This window comes from Chenopodium album, chromosome 22 (genome assembly GCF_948465745.1).
Source record: "Chenopodium album chromosome 22, dcCheAlbu1.1, whole genome shotgun sequence".
In the NCBI taxonomy this organism is placed as follows: Eukaryota; Viridiplantae; Streptophyta; class Magnoliopsida; order Caryophyllales; family Amaranthaceae; genus Chenopodium; species Chenopodium album.
Genome location: NC_137855.1, coordinates 27,238,890 through 27,260,255, shown reverse-complemented (window position 1 = coordinate 27,260,255; position 21,366 = coordinate 27,238,890). Strand labels below are relative to the sequence as shown.

Genomic DNA, 21,366 nt, shown 5'->3' with positions numbered 1-21,366 from the left:
GGAGAGAGTATGCATAGTTGAGATGTCGGGATAGCCTCATTGTTCCACATAGAATTTTTTTTTCCGGTTCCCTCGCGGAATCATGAGGAGCCAACTAGGGGATGAATTGAAGCTAGCGGAGAGAACGTGGACTGTCTTGGATGGGACTAGGGCGGAGGATGAAATCATTAGTTCTCTATGCTTAGCATAGGTTTGTCTCTTTCAACCTTGAGCATCTTAAAGCGTGTTTTCCCTCTTGAATAGAGAAAGGTAGGTATTCTCTTATCAATGTCATTATATTTGAGTCCGAATTTAGCATTTCTCACCGTGGTACTTGATTGATTTTCTTGAACCTTGTCATGTTGTGTTTGTTGTGTATATTGTCTTATGCCTTGGGTTCCTTTGCTTGAGGACAAGCAAGAAGCAAGTGTGGGGGAATTTGATGAGTGGCATTTATGCCACAATTTAGTGTTCTCTTTACGGGTTTTTCCCTCCCATTTGTAGCTTGTTTGCCCCCTTTTCTCTCCTTTGTGTACCTCTTTTCTTTGTTTGCCTTTCTCCTTGTTTTCTTTGTTTTTGTTTTGTAGGAATCAAGGCATTGGAAGAAGAGCAATTCACCCCCAAACTCCCCTGTGTGCGGGCGCGCAGCACTGTGAGAACCCGCGCAGGAATGCTCCAAGAACATAACACAAACAGAAGATTTTGTGCGCCTTGTGCGCGCTTTGTGTGCGGGCACTTGACCTTGATGTGTGCGGGAGCGCAGCCCTGGGAGAACCCGCACAAAACAGCAGCAGAAGTAGAACCAAAACAGAGAGTTTTGTGCGCCTTGTGCACGCCTTGTGTGCGAGCGCACACTCTTCAAACGCGAGCGCGCAGTATTGCTAGGAGAAGGCGCGCATCCATGGGTCTAATTCCCCGTACCCACAGATCTGCGGGCGCACAAGATCTGCGAGGGCGCACGCACAACATCAGCGCGGGCGCACAATGTATACGCGCGGGCGCGCACCGCTGAGTTGCAGCTTTTTATTTCGTATTTTTGTATCTTTTAAAGGACCTATATATATAGGTCGTAGGGAGATTAGTGGATCATCTATCATTACTTAGAAACATTTTAACCCTAATCTAGAGAGAGAAACTCCATTAGTAGAGAGAGAAAGTGTGGATTTCCATTGATAAACTTGGATATTGAAGAAGGAGCTTGATTGAATCTTTGTAAATCTTCATCTTCAATTAATGAGCAATCTCTTACTCTCTTTCTTTACTTTTGTATTTAGTTTTGTATGCTTATTTTGATTTTCCTTTTTTGCTTATAGATTATGTTTATGCTTATTGATTTAATGATTGATATTGTCTTCAATATGATTTGTGAGTAGTCACCTAGCCAAGGGTGTGGGGATGGTGTAGTTGTTAATTGATTCATGCTTATGATGTTGGGGTTATTTTAATGGTGATTAAAGTCTTTGTATGTTTGATATTCTTTAATCTTCTTGCAAGTGCACATTTTTAGTTAATTAAAGGTGAATCTTTGCTAACAAGAAACGAAAGTTGACTTGTTAAGGTTCATTGTTATCGATAGTTCATTGATTGCACCTTCTAATATATGTTTCTAGTGTGGAAAAAATGAGGCTACGTTAGGAGAAATCGATTAACCCCGGAAGGCGGTTAGATTGAGCTTTATTTCGATATTCTTGCATGCTTAGTTTACCATTGCTTTGCTTCCGTGTTATTGCATGATCAAATGGCAACTACATCTACCCACTTCCCTTGGTGTCTAATTATATTGATTTTTAATCATCTTTAATCTTTAGTTCAATCACTTAGTTATTCACACTTCTTGTCCCGAGGTAGCTTAAGTCTTAAGTAGTGAATGTGGTGTTTATGCATGTCTCCTTGTGTTTCGACCCCTATGCTTGCCTTATACTCGTATTAGGTTTGTTTAGGTTGTATAAATTTTATTTGATCTTGGGATAGACAATTGACGACACGTTTATTCCCTTGTCAAATACCCCTAGCATCGGAGTGCCCTGAGCATCCGAATGCTAGGGGCAAGACGAGCTAGCACACCGTGCTAACAGCCCCGGCCAGCCGCGGCTAGGCACAGCAGCAGCCGCGCCGTGCCACGGCAGCAGCCGCACCAAACTGCAGCAGCAGCCGCGCACAACAGCAGCTGGTGCGGGCTGGTCTTGGGCCAGGTGCAGGCTGGTGTGGGCCGGGCTCGGGCTTGGCTCGTGGCTTGGCTCGGGCCATAGGGGCCATGAATAAGGGGAAGCTTGGAATATGGGAGTAAGTGGGAGAGGACATGTGGCACAAGGATAGTATTGAGTGGGGAGCAAGTATGGTCCCCTACTCTCCATGTGGTCCTCACCAACCCATCTCACATGGTAATGCCACTTGTAGATTTATTATTAGTTTGCAATTTTAATTTAATTTAGCTTTAAATTTATTTGTGGAATTTCACGATCCCACATTGATGGGATAGAAATTCCTACTCATACTTTCCTCTATAAATATCAACCTTGGGATTTGGAGTAAAGTGATTGAGTGGGAGTTAAAAAGAGCATTCAATAATTTTTGGGAAAACTCTTAAACTCACATAACACTCGGGTTTAGGTCAGACCTTGCTAACTCCAAGGTAGTAGACCTTAAAGTTGTGTTTGCCCATTTGTGGGTGGATACCGTCGGAGGCGCGGCGTTTGACGTGCTAGTAGCTTTCAAGTAAGAGCCCCGGGTTTTGGGCGAAGCTCGCTTCGAGGGTAAGATTCGTTATCTTTTCTTTGTGAATATTTATTTATGATTTGTGATTTTAATTATTGCGAGTAGTTCCTCGGGAGGGGTTGTTTCCGCGGTGAGTCAGACTCACCAAACCCCAACAGTGGTATTAGAGCCCCGCTCATTTATTTTTATAATCATGTTTTCAAGGTTTATTTTTGGCTTAATTTTCTGGTTTATGTTGCTAATTAGATTAGTAGCTCGGTTTTATTTATTTAATCCCGTTTTTAATGTCTAATTTGGCCCAAAACCCAGATTTTTGCCGAAGACTAGTGAATTTTGGGTGGTAAACGTGTTCTGGAAAGGTTTTTACCCTATTAGGACTGTGATTTTGGCCAAATTCTGACCAGAAATGCCTTTTTCGAGGGGTTTTTCTTTTTTGACGAAAAATTTTATGTCTTTTCTAACCTTGAAATTAATGGCATAAATTGTTGATTACATGGTTGATTATTTGCATAATTTTTTGCCTTTTATGTCCCCATAAAGCACACTTACTTGGTAGTATTTGATGCTTAAAGGTTGATTTATTTTCACATAATTGCAAACTAATTGCTTTTTAGTGTGAAAATTTTAGTTTTGAGGCTTCCTAAATGTTAAAGATTCAATTTTTTTTTGTGATAAGTGATTGAAACTTTGAAAACCACTAAATTCCATGTTATTTTGAGTTGAACTTTGTTGTTTTAATCATTTTGATTTGATTAGAAACATAAAGTTTCGATTTTTGTGATAGAAATTTGGTTATCTTCATGTTGGAAGATATAATTTTCGAGGATTCACAAATTTTAGATGTTGGAATTTTCATTTGAACATTAAAGTTCATATTTTTCCAACTTCCCTTTACTTTGTCAAATTCTCAAGTTTAATTTAAATTGATTAAATTGAAAGTGAGAAATTGCCTCAATTTTATTTTGCACCAAGCTAAACCAATTTAATTAAAGATGGTTCTTAGAATTATTTTGGTTATTGCACTATGAAAATTTTATTAAGTTGGACTTGTTTAAAATTTTAATTTGCTCACTAAATTAGTTCTAAAATTAATTTAGAATTAATTATTTTTGTCTCGCGGAAAAAGGGATCAAATCCCAAGGTAGTGGCACGCAAAACGAGGCAATGCACCACCATGGCGAGTCGGGCAGCATAGCAGCCCGCATGTGGCTGCCACGGTGGTTGCGCCGCCTCGATGGTGGGCCACACGCGCGGCAGCAGCCACGCACAGCAGCAGCTCACGCGCGGCAGCAGCAGCCATGCGCGGCTATGTTGTGGCAGCGGCTCGCGGCTGTGAGTTGTGGATCGTGTGTTCGTGGTCTTGGCATGTGCGTATGCTTGGTGCGGTGAGGTGACTAGACGTAGTAGGCTTGATGTTAATTATTTTGCCGTTTATTTATTTTAATTAATTTTGTTCATTTTAATTAAAATTTTGGGAGGCTAAGCCTCGGGTTTTTTTAGCGGCATTGGCAAAATTTCATTTTGACAAGTTTGGGTGCTACCGACTTAATTAATTGGATTAATTAAGGAAATGCGGAATTTAGTGGGAGCTTCAATTATTAATGACGTAATTTATATAATCGGTTAAACAACTTTGACTAGTTTTAATTATGCGTGTTAATCGGATTAACCACCTAGATTAGTTACTAGTGCGCGCGTTGTTTGAATGCATTTTACTTGTTGTTAATTTTGTAAATTGCATGGGCCATTCACAAAATAGTGAATGGATGAATGGAATATATATATTCTCTCTCTCACAGGTTTTATGAAATGGCAACTAGTGGGACCCGACTAGGATAGAAAATACGGACTACGTGTCGTTATGTATTTTTGTAAATCTAAATACGGTCCACACACCGTTAAGTATTTTTGTACTTTAATATTTAGATTATTCCTAGTTATAGACACTAGTTTTCGCATAGTTTGGTTAAATCTTAAAGACGGCGTATCTTGGAAGACAAAGCCTTGAAATGCAAATGAAGACCTTTTGAAGATATGAAGATTTCAAGGGGTCATGCTAGTTGCCAATATGCATTTATTATTTCACTTTATATTTTATGGTTATATATATATGTGTGTGAAATATTCGTTAGATGCATGTTTAGGTTTTCTTGATGTTGCGATGATTAGTTAAATTCACTTAAATCAACCAACATAGAAATCCTAGGTCCCTAATAATATTGAGTAAAACTTGCCTTTCCAAAACAACACTTACTAACCGGACGATGGTGATGGTAGGCTACGCCAAAGCGAGGTGCCATCACTCCTCTAAGCGGCATAAGGCAAACCGGGTGTGCACGTTGGTTTTGGTTTAACTCATCGGCATGAGTGAGGAGTACTCACATACCGTGGCAAAAGAGACACATCGTCAAAGATGCATTAGATGCGACGATTGTCTAACCAAGAGTGGCTTAGAGCCATTAGCAAGGCAATGCTTACCGAGAAAATTGAGCGTTTAAGACAAGCCAAAGCATGCTTAACCACTCTTTGTTTCTTCGGCTCTTGGAATCGCCTTATTTTCGTCAAATAGGGACAATTTTTATGCGTAAATAAGACGTTTAATAAGATTGAAGTTTGCATGAATGCTATTAAATTTCAAACTTATTATGTTCTTGATAAATGGTTATACTTTGCACTTATATTCATAGTACTGTAAATCAACTAATATTGTTTCCATGATTGGTAAAGGAAATCCTTGAGAATAGTTCTCAAAGACAGGAAAAGCATTTCTAAAATACAATTCTCATAAATGACTTTTATAAATAAGTCCGAAAGGACGGTTGGACATCATGTATTCAAAATACTAGGTAGTTTTGATAAAACATGAGGTATTGAGTTGCAAACTCAAGATTGTCAATGTTTGACAACCAACGTATCTTTTCGCATCATACATAATTGAGTAGGACTCATTGATGTAGTAATTCGAGTAAGAATTAATGGAAAAGATGGAACTTTGTTTTACGGCGCACTAGGTGCTTGATTATGCCTAACAAAGTATAAGAGTCAAGGTACTTAAAGAAATGATTCTTAAAGTAAGATTATGAGATATTGTATGATAAGAAATATAGGAAAGAAAGAACGAAGAAAAGGAATTAGATTTCATTTCAACTCATGAGTTCATGTTATTGTAGTTTACTTAGCAATTTGTTATCTTCACAAGTATCGGATACTGCTTGAGTGTTCCACTATGATAGTGACCTCAAACTATTGAAGTTAAGCCAAGTTATCGACTTACAAGCTTAGAATGAAGCAAGAAGAGCTACATCAGTTGTAAGGTCGTATGTTTTGTTTAAAGACCTTTTAAGCCAAAGGCTGGAATAAGTAATGGTTATAATGTTCCATAATCAGCAATTGATCCGTTTACATACGGAAAGACTCACATTCAAAGTAATGAGCAATAGTTGCGAGATTTATTTGAATGGGATGGTTATCCAAGCGTTGAGTCAAGAATGCTTGATTATAAACAAACATTTGCCAAACATGATAAACTCACTAAGCTCAAGTTATGGGCTTGATTTGCGTTCCAAACATCTTTAGAAATGTCACATCGACAAGAACGTAGACAAGGCTCTATTAGAGAGGCTCTTGATAGTTGCTCGAATTGGAATCGTTCTAAGACAAGAAAGTCTTGTTGAAACCGACAAAGCAGAGAGCTATTGTTCTCGGGATAGACAATTGACTCTGAAGGCTAAAGAGGATTCAAATACTTCAACGTTTCACAAAGAATTTGAAAGGATATGGCTATATTCATCAAATGTGAACAAACTTAACTTGAGTAGCTCAAGAGTCCAGTGAAGTACAGAATCGACTTGGCAAGATATCAAAACGTCTAGATTAGATCGAGCGATGTTTGCTTGAGCCAAGCGTGACTATCTCAAAGTTATGAATGGAAAATTTCATAAATAACTCCACAAAGAACATGGTGTGTCTTCACGGAGACCTCGGTGTCATTTCAAAATGACTCGAACGATGATGGTTCACAACCCTTCCTATAAAGTTCTTAAAGATTTGCACAAATGACTAATGTTACACTAAACAAAATGTCGAAGCTAAGAAAGGACGCCATATTTAGTTATGGATAGAAATAACTTCTAAAAGTCTTTTCAAGTATATGTCTAAGGCTCTTAGTCTCAGTGGGAGTTCACTAGCTCAGTGGGAGCAAAGTGGCTCAGTGGGAGCTAGGTGACTCAGTGGGAGTTGAATGGCTCAATAAAGACTAAGATAGCTCAAGTAGGAGCTAACTGTTTGTTTTACAACGAACTTTTACCCAAAGACAATATACATGTCTCTTTGTAAGCATTCAAGTGAGACTACGGGTATTACCTCTACATCCTAATTGTGAACAAAAAAAATTGTTTGTTGCTCTAAGTAGTGTCTTTCTGGAAAGTAACACGTTTCCAAAATGACAAGTGGGAGGAAAATTGAAAATGAACTCGATGACCATCGAGCTTAGCAACAAACTAGAACTGAGAATCTCGGAAGACCTTAAAGGACTTCATGAGAATGTTTGATCAAGAATACTCAAAAGGACTTTACAAGTGCCTTAAAAGAGAATTCATTACTCACAAAACATTAAAGATGTTGGAGTAAGACCAACATAATAAAAGGGCTTTGAAAGCGCCTTAAAACTCAGTGTTTGATGCAATTGCCCTGTATAGGTATAGAATTCACCAAAGGCTTGGATTGAATCCTATAAATTTTCTATTAAGTTAAAAACAAACCTAAGACTTACAGGCATACTATTTATTATTAGATAGTAAGGGAATAATGTCTTGTAAGATAGCTACGACAAATCCAAATTACGTTTGAAACTTGATTAATCTGCATGAAAAGTGAAAGACCCATCGATTGCAATTAAGTTTTCAAGGAGAAAACTGACAAATTGGGAAATGTATATGCATACATAGCTAGGTTGGTTGAAAAGGATATAATTAATTTCAAGGAGTTGATTTTAATAAAATCTCATTCACCAATCGGAATGCTCAAGTCTTTTCGTGATTGATCTATCAAAATTGCGCATATGAAATATGGAAAAATAGATACCAAAACCGCCTTCCCAAAATGGAATTTTGGAAGTGACTATGGAATAGTCTAAGGGTTTTGAAAATCTAAATAATGCTAGATTTGAAAGCAAGCACATGGAATCCGTCATGGGATTAAAGGAAGCATTGCATGAAGGAATTGGAGCGTGTTTTCTCATAAAGTTAATAAGAGGATTGACTTATGGAGAAACATATAAATTTTGATGAACAAGAAGTTTAGTGGGAGCAAAAGTAATGGTCCAACAAGATGTTCTCGAACTCTATTGTGAAACAACTATCAAATGCTAAATGCTTAGATTTGAAAGTATTTTCGACAATGGACCGAGCTAAAGACGATACTTAGTATATGTTGGAATTAAGTTCTATGATATAGACTTAATTAAAATGTTTAAATGAGTAAAGGAAATAACCATGTTAAACATGAAGGACTTTGAAAGGCTTTCGACCCATATGTATGAAGCTAAGTAAATGTTTGAACTAAGTATAAGCTAGGCTAAGTACTAAATCAAACAAGAAAGACTCTAGTAAGAGACTTTCAATCATATCATATAGCGAACAATTTGGCAAGACTCAGTGTAACTGTATGAGCTAAATGTCACATGGATGGAATAAAATTGAGAATAATTCTAGAATTAAATCCATCATGTAAAGCTATAATATGGAATCGTCAAATGACTTACATGCTTAGAGCATGTGAAGTACATATATAATACCAATCGACATTAATCTAAGTATTAGATCATTAAATTATAGTCAAGAACATCCAAAGAACTTAGATAAGTAGTTGGATGAGTTCTTGACGCATGGAAACAAATATAATTTGAGTTTTGATGTTGCAAGCACAAACCTTAACAAGGATTAGATCCTTAGCAAGGAAACCATTTATAACCACGAGGCAAGAAGCGTTGTGGCTTGAGAATGGTAACATGGATGTGCATCCATGTATAATGTGCGGGAATTTAAGGAAATTTTCCATGATCACGAGTGATTAGGGTATCCGAAATCGTTGTGAGTCGCTTGGAGTAAAACCCAAGCAAGGCATCATCGACAAGTCTACTAAAATATATGTTGAGAATATTGTTGCATTAAAGGCAATAATAAGATAGATGTTAAATGGAAAGGTTCGTTGTTGAACATTAATGATTGTAGGTTGTCAAGTAAAAGGTCTTAAATCATGAAAATGAGTGGGAGCCATTGCTTGGACAATAAATCCTGAATCACATGTAATCCATTAACACTCTCAAAATTTTATCATCTTATTATGGAAATGGTGGATAATGAAGATGCTAAGGTTTGCAAAGTAATTTTAACTAAACCTTTGCAATAAGTGAACGACAACATTCATAATTGCATGAAAGAAATCAAGCATATTAAATATGGGTGTGATTTCTATGAAAGTTTTATGAAGAGTACTACTCTTAAAACATTTGGGAAAAACCATTTATCATAAGATGAAACATTGTGAAGTTTCATAGTGGAATAAAATATTTCTAAATATTCCACAAAACTATTTAATTGTGGTTTACAATTAAATAATGAGTCCATTCGATTTTAATAAATATTCAAAATAGGGTATCAAGTCAATGGCTTGGATAAAGGAACACCTATTAAGTGAACGTTGAATATTTAAATTGAAAATTATCCATAATCAAGGTCGTATTTTGTGGACGAATAATGACCATTAGAGATTAGTGTGTAGTATGATTTGTAGCACCGTTTCTTGTGTTATGAGGATACAAATCATTTGCACAGGTATTGGTTTAGAACCATACTGGACAGACCTATGAGGATGCTTTAAGAGATTAAAAATCGTCATAAGTATTTTCTCATTATTACTATCGGAACTCTTTTCCTTTGACCATGAGTAATGGGAGATTTTTTGTTTGAGTACTGGCCCGTTTTGGTATCCGCCAAACGTCTGCCGTAATTGGGGACTATAAGGACGGATATCGGGCGGGTGAGTCCTCTTAGTAAGAGAAGCTACATTACAAGACTGGAAATGTCCCCCTACTAACAATAGGGAACATGTCTTGTTGTTTACAAGGCCTCTCGAAGAGCGAGACTGTGAAAAATGCATGGCCGTGCTCAGATGGATTTTAGAAATCATCTGCTTATTGACAGTCAAACTCGGATTTCGAGAAACACTTCTGGACGTAACAGAGATGACTAGTAATCTTACTCTGTAGTTCATGAAGAGACATAGGATAAAAGCTATACACTAAATGCACACTTGTCTGGAAGGACAAGTGGGAGATTGAAAGGAATGGTGTCCTTCGAACAAGTGTATTATTCTGATAGCGGGTTCAGAATTATTAGAAAGCTAATATATTCAGTAAGGTCAAGTGATCGGAATGCCTGGGTGGAGGCCGCTGCCGATCAGTAATATCAATATAATTAGTATTACAGCTTAATCTTGACTGAACCCTTCGGGTCACACCCAAGCAAATATATGCGAACCAACTCGACGAATTAATTCGGAAGAAATTATTTCGTCGCCTGAGTGTTAAATATTTAGACGTCGGTAATTCGAGCTTAGAGCGTCGAGACCGATCGTCGGAAGTCGAGTCTAAAATGATAAAAGACGAGACGCGCAAAATAATAATAAATCGACCATATTCCCGAAAATACCCCTAGCATCGGAGTGCCCCAAGCATTCGAATGCTAGGGGCAAGACGATCAAGCACACCGTGCTAGCAGCCCCGGCCAGCCGCGGCTAGGCACAGCAGCAGCCGCGCCGTGCCACGGCAGCAGCCGCAGCCGCACCAAACCGCAGCAGCAGTCGCACACTCGGGTCAGGTGCGGGCTGGGCTCGGGCCAGGTGCGGGCTGGCTGCGGGCCGGGCTCGGGCTTGGCTCGTGGCTTGGCTCAGGCCATAGGGCCATGAATAAGGGGAAGCTCGAAATATGGGAGTAAGTGGGAGAGAACATGTGGCACAAGGAGAGTATTAAGTGGGGAGCAAGAATGGTCCCGAACTCTCCAAGTGGTCCTCACTAACCCATCTCACATGGTAATGCCACTTGTAGATTTATTATTAGTTTGCAATTTTAATTTAATTTAGCTTTAAATTAATTTGTGGAATTTCATGATCCCACATTGATGGGATAGAAATTCCCACTCATACTTTCCTCTTTAAATACCAACCTTGGGATTTGGAGTAAAGTGCTTGAGTGGGAGTTAAAAAGAGCATTCCATAATTTTTGGGAAAACTCTTAAACTCACATAACACTCGGGTTTAGGTCAGACCTTGCTAACTCCAAGGTAGTAGACCTTAAAGTTGTGTTCGCCCATTTGTGGCTGGATACTGTCGGAGGCGCGGCGCTTGACGTGCTAGTAGCTTTCAAGTAAGAGCCCGGAGTTTTGGGCGAAGCTCGCTTCGAGGGTAAGATTCGTTATCTTTTCTTTGTGAATACTTATTTATGCTTTGTGATTTTAATTATTGCGAGTGGTTCCTCGGGAGGGGTTGTTTCCGCGGTGAGTCGGACTCACCAAACCCCAACAAAAGTCTATAACGAATATACCTGATTCAGACTTAATGGTTCCGTTCTTCTTATCTTCCTTGAACTTGAGGCAATCTCTCTTTCAATGTCCCTTCTTATTGCAGTAAGAACATTCGGAATCGGATTTAGAAGATGCTACCTTCTTTTCTTTGTTATCCTTGGTAGCTTTAGAATTAGGCGGAAAGGTTTTCTTCTTGCCCTTCCCCTTAAAGTCTTTCTTCTTCTTGCCTGAGAATTTGAACGGCTTGCCCTTTTTAATCATGAGCATATCATGCTTCCCCTAATCCTTGAGCGTTTGCTCTGCTTGCTTCAACATACCATGAAGCTCGGTGAGGGTTTTCTCCATGTTGTGCATGTTATATTTCATCTTGAACTGACCATGTAACACCCCCAAATCTCCCTCTATCGAAATATCAATATAATACGTAAAATTATACCGTAGAGATAGACATGGGTGTATTACCGCCGCGTGATTACGCAAGATTACTCAAACTTACTAAAATAAACCAATACTTTGCAGCGGAAACTCAACTTTCTTTTATTAATACTTATAAAAATAGTAACATTGTTATGAGTACTCAAAATAAAGAGAAGAACAACATTCCTAAACTAGGTGAAGCAAATCCCGGGACTCCCATATGCTCATTCATGACTCCGCCTGAAAATAATCAACACTGCTTACCATTACGGTAAATAGGGCGAACCAAAACAAATAGGAAATACGGATTAGCAAAATAATCTAAGTACGATAAGTGCAAGATAATGTAAACAAATTTCCAATAAATAATCCAATAATTCCAAAACTCATGATTCAAAACCAATTCCAATGATTCAACATTCAAAATAATTGATAAACTAATTCCTTTAAAAATTTAATTCCTTTTTGAACCAATTTCTTTAAATCCAATTCCTCACCCAAGTGTGCACACCCCCCAAGCTAGTCTTCTTATATTACAAGGCTATTCTTGAGGAAACACTGGGTCATACAAAGTCCATAGTCTTATCAATAAACCAAATCCGCATAGTGGGATTACCAACATGCTTATAAAGCATTAATAATAATATTTCAATAATAAATCCTTTTAATATCCAATAATTCCAATATAATTCAAACTCCTTCCACATGCTTTCAAAATCAAAACCTTTTAAATAAATACTTGAGAATAACATCATAATTTACCAATAACTCCAAACATAATTTATTAAAAAGTATAATTCAAATCAATTTAATTCAATCACCAATCAAATCATATAAAACATGTTATTCAAACCAATCACTTTCTAAGGTATCTAGCCACCTAACGTACCTTGATCCTTGCTTAGCTATACACACCAAAAGAACCTCAAGAATCTTGGTCGAACACACCCTACAAATAAATATTACCTTAATCAATATATGTTTAACAAAAAATTAAAAACCCCCAACTATATGTACATGAACCTTTTAAATTATTTTCTCATAAGCATCAATAAAAATATGATTTTATATAATTAAAACTACTCATAATAACTTTTATAAATCCCCATAATAATAATAATAATAATAATAATAATAATAATAATAATAATAATAATAATAGTAATAATAATCATAATGTTAATAATAATAATGCTTTAATAAGAGAAGAGAAGAAGAAAAGATAAGAAACCTAGGAAAAGAGAAGAATTGGATTTGCGTGGGAAATAATAGGCAGAACTTGCAGAGGCTATAACTCTTTTGATATAACTCCTAATTGGGTGATTCTTGAGCCTAACCTCAAGGATTTTTCAAGAGGAACAATCTTCTGTGAAACGTCAATACCCCAAAAACTGACCAAAAGTGCCCGAAAATTGGCTTCGGGATGATTTGTGTAAAATTGAGGAGAAGAAAAGAAGAGAATTGGTGTGAAGAATGTGAGAGGTATGAAGGTGTATTTATAGGCTAGTATGAGCATGAATTATGGTAGGAAAATGTAGGAAGAATTGGATACTAAAAAGATGGAGAATTAGAATTAAGGAAAATAGGAGATTCCCTTACTAGTATTTAGGAAGATTTTGCTCGGTTTAAGGAATAAAAATAATTGTGTAAATAATATAGAATAATTAAATAAATAAATAATTAATTAAATACCAATTATTCACCAATAATTAACTAAGAAAATTAGATTTTCTATGCATAGAAAATCCAAATTTCCTAGCTAAGGGCTTGTTTGGCATCATTTTTGGTTTTCAGTTTTCAGTTTTTTTTTTAAACCAAAAACAGGAAACAAGAAAAAGGAATTTCCACTTTTATGTTCTCAGTTTTCAAAATCATCATGATTTTAATAAATCTATATATTTTTTGATTCATTATGTGACATATATAATACACTTTTAAAAAACAAAAAACCAAAAAACAGAAAATCACAGCGATGCCAAACGAACCCTTATAAATGGGAATTTTCGGGCATTAAATATAAGTAATAAAATATAATTTTGCTTTAATTAAAATATCCGAAATATGTAAATATTCCGGTTTTTAAGATAAGATAAATGGATAATAATTCTTATCCAAAATAATGATTAGTTTTCAAAAATGCTTTTGGCGCCAAAATTCAAATATTATTTTGGCTACATATAATAAATTTACTAAAATACCCTTTTTATAAAATAATTCCTAATTAATCAATTTGGAAGATGCGTATGAAAATACGGGGTATTACACTCTACCCCCCTTAAAATAAGTTTCGACCCGAACCTTGGTCAAAAGAAACGAAAATCATTTTGAAATTATTGGTTCATGCACATCCTTACTTGACTAAAGACTCCAACTCAACTCAAATAAGACACGAAATCACTCAAAAATGACTCGAAAATTAGACGCGCAAAACTCTATCGCCCTCTACCCCCCTTAAAAGGAGTTACGCCCCCGTAACTCGACTAACACCTTAATAAATCAACTATATTTTCATTCATCAACAATCATCAAACCAAGTAAGGAAACCATAAAGTTTCAAACATTCGAAACTCAATCATATCATCTTTTCTCATAACTTCAAATTCCTCAATCTAGTTGTTATAATCCATAACTCATCTTTTAGGCAATTCATTAATAACTCAATGCAATCATTGATTATTCCATCTTTAACAACTTCTCCATATCAATTAATTTTGTCGTCAATCCCTTAGAGTAAAATCCTTTAATTGTAACCACCCAAACAATCACTTTTTTTTTTTAATTAACTTCAATAAATCCCATTACAAGTTATTATTTCTTCAAAATAAACTTCGAATTAAAACAAATTCCATTATCTCAAATACATCATTTACTTGAATTGATTCAAAATCCTCTAACTTTTGTATTAAGTTTCTTCAAAGATTCAACCATCAACAATTTTGCTTTAAATAATCACCACAATACTTATCCTCACACAATATGAATACTCTCCACCTTTAGATACAAACGATCATAAATCAATGCTAATATCCAATTTGTAGCTCCCCAAAAATAAACACCTTACTCCAACACTTATATAGTAATAATTCAACTCATCATTACCAAGAATAATATTTCTTTTTTCAACATAAATCATATTCTAATAATTAATAAAGACTTCATAGAACTAATCCTCCAAATATTCATGATAACTATCCAAAATAATTCTTCATTTATCCCATGGTAGTTACCAACAACGACTCAACCATATTGACCATATGTAAAACTCGTATGATCCAAATACTTGCCACCTATCACATTGTTATTTGGAAACTTATTTCCCATTCTTGAAGACATAATTCCTGGTTATTCACACCATTCTTAAAAATTAAAAGGATTACACCATGAAAACACTTAATTCATTCCAAAACATAGAAAAAAAAATTGAAACAAGAATCACTTCACTTAAAACATTTATTGAAAGCATATAAATTAATTCAACCACTTAATCTGAATTCTCATAATCAAAGTCTTTATTGGAAAGATCATAATCTTGATCATCATAGTTTACCTTACCATTAACTCAATAATCTTTAATAACTGGGCCAAGTGTAGTAGGATATGTAGTTGGGTAAATTGGGTTGTAATCACTATAATTTGGAGTATGGCTTGAGCTTTGAATTAGGTTATAAATTGGGCTATAGTGTGGGCTAGCACATCCACAAATTGGCTTAGAAGAAACAACATTGGACCTTTGGAGAAGGTGGGTGATACATTAGACTTGGTAATCTTTATATATGAATATGAACTTTAGGCTTTTTTAATGTGAAAATTGGCTTTTAGGCTTGGACGCATACATGAGGTAGGAGTCTCATAACTTGGAGTAAGGGAAGGAGAAGGATAATTCTTATGCTTTTCAAAAGGTGGTATAGATTCATCAATAGAGGAAACAAGCTCTTTGTGAAGTTTTGGATAAACAAAAGAGTAGTTGGAAGTTCAAGTAATGAAGTTGGTCAAATTCTTTCAAGGTTTGGTTCTCCCCAACTTTGGTGGTTCCACAACCTCCTCTTAGATTCATATATAGTCATGTTTAAGGTAGTACATACCACTTTTGGATTGAGTCAAGGTTGCTAGCCACTTTTCCTCATGATGGAGCTTCTTATTCTCAAAGAAAGGTTTATACTTTTTGACAAGGGAATAAACATGTCGTCAATTGTCTATCCCTAGATCAAATACAATTTATACAACCTAAACAAACTTATTACGAGTATAAGGCAAGCATAGGGGTCGAACCACAAGGAGACATGCATAAACACCACATTCACTACTTAAGACTTAAGCTACCTCGGGACAAGAAGTGTGAATAACTAAGAGATTGAACTAAAGATGAAAGATGATTAAAAATCAATATAACTAAACAGCAAGGGAAGTGGGTAGATGTAGTTGCCATTTGATCATGCAATAACACGGAAGCAAAGCAATGGTAAACAAAGCATGTAGGAATATCGAAATAAAACTCAATCTAACCGCCTTCCGGGGTTAATCGATTTCTCCTAACATAGCCTCTATGTTTCCACACTAGAACCATATATTAAAAGGTGCAATCAATGAACTATCGATAACAATGAACCTTAACTAAGTCAACTTCCGTTTCTTGTTAGCAAAGATTCACCTTTAATCAATTAACAATGTGCACTTGCAAGAAGATTAAAGAATATCAAACATACAAAGACTTTAATTACCATCAACATAACCCCAACATCATAAGCATGAATCAATTAACAACTACACCATCCCCACACCCTTGGCTAGGTGACTACTCACAAGTCATATTGAAGACAATATTAATCATCAAATCAATATGCATCAACATGATCAATAAGCAAAGAAGGAAAATCAAAATAAGCAAACAAAACTAAATACAAAAGTAAAGAAAGAGAGTAAGAGATTGCTCATTAATTGAAGATGAAGATTTACAAAGATTCAATCAAGCTCCTTCTTCAATATCCAAGTTCATCAATGGAAATCCACACTTTCTCTCTCTACTAGTGGAGTTTCTCTCTCTAGATTAGGGCTAAAATATGAATAGGAGGCTAAGTAATGATAGATGATAATAGGAGGCTGAAATCTACACAATATCCAAGCTCATTAAGTAATGATAGATGATAATACAAACTTGAATAGGAGGCTCACTACAAAAATAACGTGTTTTTGCGACCGCCACAACCGGTCGCAAATATGGGGAAAAACGGTCGCAAACAAAAATTGCGACCGTCAACGGTCGCAAGACGCCGGTCGTTATTTTTATGGTCGCAAAAAAACAAATTTGCGACATTATGGCGGTCGCAATTATTTTTGCGACCGTTTTTTTTATTTTCAACGACAGGTTAATTAGCTGTCGCAATTTAATAAATTTGCGACAGGTTTCCGACGGTCGCAAATTTCATATATTTGCGACGGGTGATAGACGATCGCAATTTTTTGTATTTGCGACCGGTGATTGACGGTCGCAATTTTTGGTATTGCGACAGGCTTGTGACGGTCGCAATATTTAGTGCTTGCGACAGGCATATGACGGTCGCAATGTTTGGTATTTGCGACTGGGGACTGACGGTCGCAATTTTTGGTATTTGCAACTGGCAATTGACGGTCGCAATGTTTGGTATTTGCGACTGGCGAATGACGGTCGCAATTATAGGGAAGCTTAAGCTATAATCTGTTATTGTTACCATCAAAAATCATAATTTTAATACCATTTGATTTTGCGTTGCCATTCTAACCTGAACCTATAACCTGGTTTTATATTTCATAAATTTAAAAATAATTAAATTAAAACGCATAATTCATACTAATAAGTCCAACTTTGAACATTATTTACAATAACAATGCTCAAGTTAATAATAATAGTAATTAGTTAGTAATAGTTTTATAAGGTAAACTAAAAACTAAATTAGGCCTATATGAATTAGTAATGGCCTATGTTCTTTCAAAAATAGATTAGGCCAATATGCACAATATAATACTAAGTTAAGGACTATGTTCCCCCCAAAAAAAAGCTAAGGCCTATATCCCCAAGAAAAAAGCTAAGGCCTATATCCCCAAAAAAAAGATAAGGCCTATATGAAAAATACTAAACTAAGAGCTATATGAACAAATGAACTACGACACTGGAGCCTGTTGACCTACCCCACCACCACTCATGTCCGGGTCATCTTCCCTACGAAGCTGAAATAAAGGACCACCTGAACAGTTAGAGAACAAGTTCTGCAACATCGTCTCCATCATTTGCTTACTCTTAATTGCCGCCTCCTCCCGCTCCTTCTTCAATGCTTCCTGCAACTGCGTAGCAAACTGTGCCTCCATCTGTGTTTGCAACTGCACTTTCGCCTCCTCTATTCGCTCGGCAACCTCGGCTTGCACCCGTTCCTGATGAGTGACATTTTTGGCACTCATTTGGTTCCTTTTTGGATGATTTTTATTTCATTTTATCTCTCTTTTCTCTAGTTTTCCTTAGTTTTATTCTTGTTTTCTTCATTTTATGCTTTTTGTGGTTAGTTTCTCTATTTCGTGCTTTTTCTTGTTTACTTGCTATTTTTCCCTTTTACTTGCTTTTTGTCCTTTGATTGTAGGTTGTGATTGATTGTCCAAGGATTCCCGGGCTTCCTTTCTATAGTTTTCCATTGATTTTCATGCCTAAAGCTTGTGCAAGAAGTTTCATGTCAATGAGAGGTTCAAGGAGCATGCTTTAAAGTCTTGTTTATGCCTTCCTCATGGCTCATTTTCTTCAAGAAATTCAAGGAAGTTGCTGCCTACCTTGTCCTCCATCATCATCATCTAGGATGCGTGCACCTCGTGAGCAAGGGCAAAGAAGAAAGGAGGAAGCTGCAGCTATGTGCGGGCGCACTCGAGGAGTGTGCGGCCGCACATCTGTCGTGTGCGGCCGCACATCAGGTGTGTGCGGGCGCACATTCCTGGGTACACTCCTTCGAGCGCCCGCACCAACGTGGGTCTATTTTTGGACGTCTTTCCCAACTTCCTCTTGGGGATTATTAGTTATTTCATTCCTTTTATAGAGAGAAGTTTGGATCTTGAAAGAAAGAGAATTAGATTAGATTAGATTTTAGAGAGAGAAAACATTAGTTCTTAGCATTTTTAGAGAGAGAAAGTGTGGGTTTGATGATTGATGATTGAAGATTGCTTCATTTGATTTGATTTCTATCAAGTTTGTAAGGATTCTTTACTCTTTAATGCGATTCAAAGTTTGATTTCATTAGTATTGTTGTTTGATTTGATTAATTGATAGTTGATTGATTTTGCTTGTTTCAATTTGATTTCAATTGATGAATTTGGGAATGATGATTAGTTTAGCTTTGATGTTTTTGTTCTTTATGGATTGTGAGTAGTTTATTTGCTAGGGTAGTGGTGAAGCATGTATTGATAATGAATTGAGGTTAATTTGGGGGAACATTGATTGAGTTGATGATGTGATTAAATTGGTTGATTGATTATGTGCATGTGTGTGTTTGATTTAGGCTTGATCACCCTAGTTATTGACACTAGATTGCATTGTAAGCTTGCTATGATACGGACCATTGACTAGTAAACTTGCAATTTCACGATTGAGGTGCTTTGTGACGTTCCCTAGGTAGTGTTTAGCGTAGTTGACGCTAGTTAGACCTCTAGGTGAACCATCTTAGTATGCTCTTTTGGATACATGATTATTTTCCTTCATATCGCTTGACTTAGTTGGTTCAACCTCCCAAATTACCGTTTCCATTATGATTGCATGTGGATCCATTGCTCTAGTGTCTTAGATTGATCTCATATAAGTTTTGCATTGCCTAGTTTAGCCTAAGTTCTACCTCAACCCCTTCTTGACTCCGAAATAGCATGATTTAGGCATCGTGCATTTGATATCCATTCCCTTGGGTTCGACCTTGACTTACCACTACGCTAAATAGGGGTTAGTTAAGTTACAAATTTTGTTTGATTGGGTGGGGTGGTAGCCCAACGACCTACCGTTCTCCTTCCCATCAAAATGGCGCCGTTGCCGGGGAATGGTGCTTGAGTGCATGTTGTTTTTTAGTCTATTTCATTTTGATAAAATACAAAAAGATTTTACACTTAGGCTACACTTGTAGCCGTGCTACTAATATTGTCTTTGAGATTTGTGTGTGTAGATCCCAAGTCATGGGAGGTAGTTCAAGAGTTACCTTGAAGGAGCTTGGAGTGCCCGGGGCTTTTAGGTATGAGAGCGCCATAGTTCCACCTATATCACCGGAGAATGACTTTGAAATAAAGCCGGCAATGATCACTCTTATTGAGAGGAGACAATATGGTGGGGAGAAGAACGAGAGCCCATTGAACCATCTTAAGGAGTTTGAAAAATATTGCAACACAATCAAGATTAATGGGATGTCTCAAGAATTCATCCGCCTTAAGTTGTTCCCTTTCTCCCTCATAGGAAGGTCTTTGGAATGGCTAGATAAAGAGATGAAGCCCAATTCATTGAAAACTTGGGATGATGTCACCAAAGCTTTCTTGTTCCGTTTCTATCCTCAAAAGAAAACGGCGGAGGCAAGAGCTTTGATTCAAGGGTTCAAGCAAAAGCCTAATGAAAGCCTTTATGAAGCATGGGAAAGATTCAAGGATTATCAAAGGGAGTGTCCGCACCATGGGATTCCTACCTATCAAATCATACATATCTTTTATGGTGGGTTGAGTTCTCATGGGAGAGCAAATTTGGATGCCGGAGCCGGAGGCCCAATCATGAACAAGACGGAAGAAGAAGTGGTTGATGCTATTGATGAAGTAGCTCGTCATTATATGAATTGGCAAGAAGTGGAAAGAGAACCAACGAGCAAGGGTTACTCGATCGAACAACTTAGTATCATTAATGATTTGACCACCTTGATTGCGGATTTAGGGAAAGAAGTTATGTCTCTCAAGGAAAAGCTTGAGAAGCCTCCGTCCCAAGCTCCAATTCTTCCCTCCCAAATTAAGGGGAGAGGTACATCTTCTTACTCTAACTCCAATCTTTCAACTTGTTGCATGATTGTGGAATGTTGGCCATGTCAATTATGTGGAATGAATGATCACAATGCTTCTATGTGCCCAAATGTTTCTTGTAGTGAATGTGATGGAAGTGAAATGGAACACATGAATTATGTCAATAATCATGCTTGTGAACCTAGAAATGATGTTCAAAGGAATATTGGAAATAGGAATTATCATATGAATCATGATGATTATAACCAAAATGGAGGTTATAGAAATCATGATTGCCAAGAGATTCATGGTAACTATAACCATCATGGTTTTAATGGTCATGGTCATGGCTACAGACATGGGGATCATAACCAAGGTTATGATAACTATGGTCAACAAAAGAGCCAAAATGAAACTAGGGGTAATTGGAATAATCAAGCTAGGGGATATTTTCAAGCAAGTTTCCAAGATGGTTCCCCAATTGATTTAGTTCCAAATGCTCAAATTTTAAATGATAATTCCCATGACCAATCATTTCCTTCTAGAGAATTTTTGGAAAGTGTCATTGAGAAACAAGCCAAGACTTTGGAAATGTGTATGGTTTTGAATGAAGAGAAGTTTAATTACATGTTGGCTTATAACAAAGATTTGAGTGAAAAACTTTCTCAATTGACTAGTATATTCAAGGAATATGCACACTCTTCTTCTTTGA

General features: G+C 36.7%; 1 non-coding gene across 1 annotated transcript; it reads right to left on the bottom strand.

Annotated features, from left to right (window-relative positions):
* Nucleotides 1-20,241: 20,241 nt before the first annotated feature.
* Nucleotides 20,242-20,347, bottom strand: LOC145606504 (small nucleolar RNA R71). Its single transcript, XR_014105365.1, has one exon. It is a non-coding gene; the product is annotated as a small nucleolar RNA R71 (small nucleolar RNA).
* Nucleotides 20,348-21,366: the final 1,019 nt, after the last annotated feature.